We start from the raw sequence: 3,892 nt of genomic DNA on the forward strand, positions 1-3,892 counted from the left end.
CTCTCACAGGCGGAGGGTACTATCTTCAGCCCCGCCTGGAGCTGTGGAAGTGTGGGTGTGGCCCCTGGGGGGGGGCTGTGGCTGATGCTCCACGCAGCGGGGTGTTCGTTGGCACAACTCGCAGCTTCCTGTCTCTCAACTGAGGTTGTTGAGACCATTCTCCAATCTAGAGCTCCCTCTACGAGGAAACTGTATACCCTGAAGCGGAATCTTTCACTTCTTGGTGCGGAGACCACCAGCTCGACCCAGTTATGCTAAGCGGTGGATCAGGATGTTTTTTCATAGCCTCGAGTCCTCTGATCTCCCCTCTCCTTTCGGGGTCAAGACTCACTCCTTCTGAAGTTGACCTTCGGGACGCTGCAGGATGTCCCCGCCTACTTTGTCAGGTGCCTTCCTGCATTCTAAAAAAAATAAACATTAAAAATCTTACTGTTCAAAAACTTTTGACTGGTAGTGTAGGCTGATTATTCTTATAGATTGAAACAAATGTGCTTCAGCCAGGATAAAGAGTATGAAAAGTGCTCTGAGTTGCTGCAGAAAAAAAAAAGGAGCAACAACAAAAACATGTTGCTGGAGACGTGCTTAATGAAAATGCAAAGTGATTCTCTGCCAGTAGGAGGCGCTTTGAGAGCAGTAGAACTAGCTGTTTCCCCAGTAATGGCTGTAATCAAATCAGCTCCGCTCATGAATGCTACTTTATCAGATAAAATTAATATGCCATCAAAACTTTTCTGAAGACAGTCGGTTCCCTTCAGAGATACATTCATATAAAACACCCGCGACACGTTTTGATTTTGAAACGTGAAGTGCTCATGTTTATTCAACAAAGTCAAATGCCACAAATAAAACATTGTATGGGAAACACTGGTAATGTATATTGAAATATCGGAAATTAGTTTAAAAATCATATCACCGTTATTGAAAAAAAATATATCATGATACATATTGATATTGAATTATTGTCCAGCCCTAGTGGGAGTTCATGACAGATAGGGGGTTCTGGGATGGTGTATGCTGCCCACACACACCAAATAGCAACTCCCAGTACCGGGAGCGCTATTGACAAGGGAATGACCGCTGTGGTCGTGACGGGACAGACAGACGGTGATGGTGGAAGAAGAATAGGCATATCAGTATATATATATATATATATATATATATATATATACACAGTTTCCTCTGAGCCCAGCCTCAGAGGTGGAACAGTGGGCGGGGCTTTCCTCCACAACATCGATCTCCACTTTATCATCCACAGTCACGTGCATTGTTGCCACCTCTCGCACCTGGTCAGATGATCGATGAGGCTCTGGCTCCAGGACAATTCTCAGCTCTGTTGCTCTTTATGGCGATGGCTCTCCGCCTGCAGTGGACTCTGGCTGATGCTTCACGCAGCGGGGTGTTCGTTGGCTGGACTCTGGGTCCGAAGTGGGGCTGGTGAGATCCTTGTCAGCGGGCCTATGGTGAACGCTGAATTGCAGCTTACCAGCACCCACTCCACAAAGTCGGCGAAATTCCCCCAAGGGTATATATATAATAGGTTATATATGTGTGATAGAGTAAATAGCACATGCAGTGGCAGCAGCAGCAGCAGTAACAGCCTCCCCCAGGTCCTAATGCCCATTTGGTAAGGAGTTTTAATCTGTAGGGGGCGTTGTTGGCCTACTTCTAATTAAATTAAAAGGAAAATAGCCTACACAAATAACATTTAGACTGTGTTTATGATTAAATAAAGCAGTATTTAAGAAGCTATAGCTTACAAGAAAAAAAAATCACAAGCATGACACTTGTAAATTAAATAATTGTATATATACTGATTTATTTATTAATATGTAATATGTTTTATTTTTTAAACAAATCATAAGCTCTAAAAGATTTTTCAGAATTTTTACAACTCTTGCTTTAGAACATCTACAAATGTTAAATCTTAAAATAAAATGTTAGGGTTAACACTGCATCTTTCTGGGAAAAAAATGCAGCGATTGATATATAGTTTATTTAGGCCTGTAGTTATTTTCAAAGCTTCAATGTACTGTCAAAAAACCTTCATTATTGTTTATTTAATTCTAACAAATAAGTTCTTGTTAAAAACTATCCAACATTAACACATATTTTGCTTATAATTTCTGCACAGGATAGACTTGGTGTTGTTTCCAAACAAAAGGAAATATATCAGTATCGGTATCTGGCAAAATGAGTTGAAAAATATCGGCATATCAGATATCGGCAAAAATTCAATATTGTGCATCCCTAATATATATAAACGTAGACTTTTGAAAATGCTGCAGACCCCGTTTTAGTTTGCAAACTCCGGGGTTGCATTTCAGTTTAAACGGACCAAAACGGTGACTTTAGAAAACGATGGCGTGGCTGCCCACATTCGCTCTCCGTATCCTTGACGACCGTGTAAACAATAATGTCATGCTCATTGTTGTACCCATAGATATGTATAGGTAGTTGCCCCATTCGACTGCGCCAAGCACGTAGACGCGTCCTCCATCTTAACGGTCAACTTGGCGTCATTCACCATAATACTCAATGAATATTCGAAGATGCCACAATCCTGCCCAGCCGATGGTTGTAAAAACCGCCAGGATTTAAATTCCAGAAGAAACGGGATAACCTTTCACAGGTGAGAATGCATATAATTTCCATTTACATTCCATCCACGTGACACCATGTTTGTCCAAAGGGACAAGACATTAAGAATACAAGATACGGACTATAAATGCCATTTGTGCCATACACACTTTTTATTGCTAAAAATCATCCAGTATCCTTGTTATGTTTTAGAACAAATATATCAAAATATCCATAAAAACAAAACTGTTTAAAATAGTTAAACAGTTATCAGATAAATATTTTAGAATAGAGTTGAGCTCATTCTTTTCCACGGGCCAAATAGTATTTAAATTGTTTTAAACAATCTAAATCAAATTACATTTATGCAGTTTTGCTGATAAGGTGAACATCTTTTAGCTATTTTAGTGGAAACAGATAGGCATATTTATTGCAGTGTAAATACAATTGTCTGACTCGCGAGTCATTGACAAAGTATTTTAAAAAGGAAATGTGCAAATCTTACCACTTTCTTCAAGTTGTATCCTGCAAATACAGTGGTATTTTTCATAATGTTGTGGAGATGCTTTCACACGACATCAACACGTGCAGCTGCGGTTGTACAGTAAGCTATTATCACTGGACCTATTCAAACCGGACAATGGACCGTTCGACCACCAAATCCAGCAGTGTTTGCCATAATATCGAAGTAAGTGTGCATCATTGATCATTGTTCTCACTAAAAATATTTTTTCATAACATGTGATCTGCAGTTTAATTTAAAGCTTCAGTCCGTAACTTTTTTTGGTTAAAAATGATCCAAAATCAATATTTGAGCAAGTACATAAACAGCCAGTGTTCAAACTATCACCTTACTTTAGCCCGATTCACAACGGTTAGCTTATAATAATGTTTTCTAATTTGAGTGGTACGGGTAGGTTTTCGTGGGAAATTCGAGCATGCCACTGCGTCATTACGTCACTTCTGTAAACATAAAGAAGTTGTCCCGGCTACTACACTCTTAAAAATAAAGGTGCTTCACGATGCCATAGAAGAACCTTTTTGTCTAAATGGTTCCATAAAGAACCTTTAACATCTGAAGAACCTTACTGTTTCACAAAAGGTTCTTTGGGACGAAAAAAGGTTCTTCAGATTATAAAAAGGTAAGAAAGAGATGGTTCTTGATTTATGGTAATGCTTTTTTTCTCAGTTGGTCAGAACAAACGTGGTAAACTTGTTACTTGTTCAGATGGCAATATATGGTGAAATTTCTTATTTGGGTCATATTCCAAGACGTAGGCTAGAATCTGTGATTGTGAAGTACAGTAAATATCCA

General features: G+C 39.3%; 1 long non-coding RNA gene across 1 annotated transcript in view; it reads right to left on the reverse strand.

The window, feature by feature from the left end:
• Window positions 1–605: 605 nt before the first annotated feature.
• The window catches only part of LOC107694818 (uncharacterized), a 20,292-nt gene continuing 17,005 nt past the window's right edge, over window positions 606–3,892 (reverse strand). The window contains exon 3 of the long non-coding RNA XR_001634924.1: window positions 606–691. This is a non-coding gene — a long non-coding RNA (uncharacterized LOC107694818). The remainder of the gene's footprint in view (window positions 692–3,892) is intronic.

Source organism: Sinocyclocheilus anshuiensis, unplaced genomic scaffold (genome assembly GCF_001515605.1).
Source record: "Sinocyclocheilus anshuiensis isolate Anshui unplaced genomic scaffold, SAMN03320099.WGS_v1.1 scaffold90, whole genome shotgun sequence".
In the NCBI taxonomy this organism is placed as follows: Eukaryota; Metazoa; Chordata; class Actinopteri; order Cypriniformes; family Cyprinidae; genus Sinocyclocheilus; species Sinocyclocheilus anshuiensis.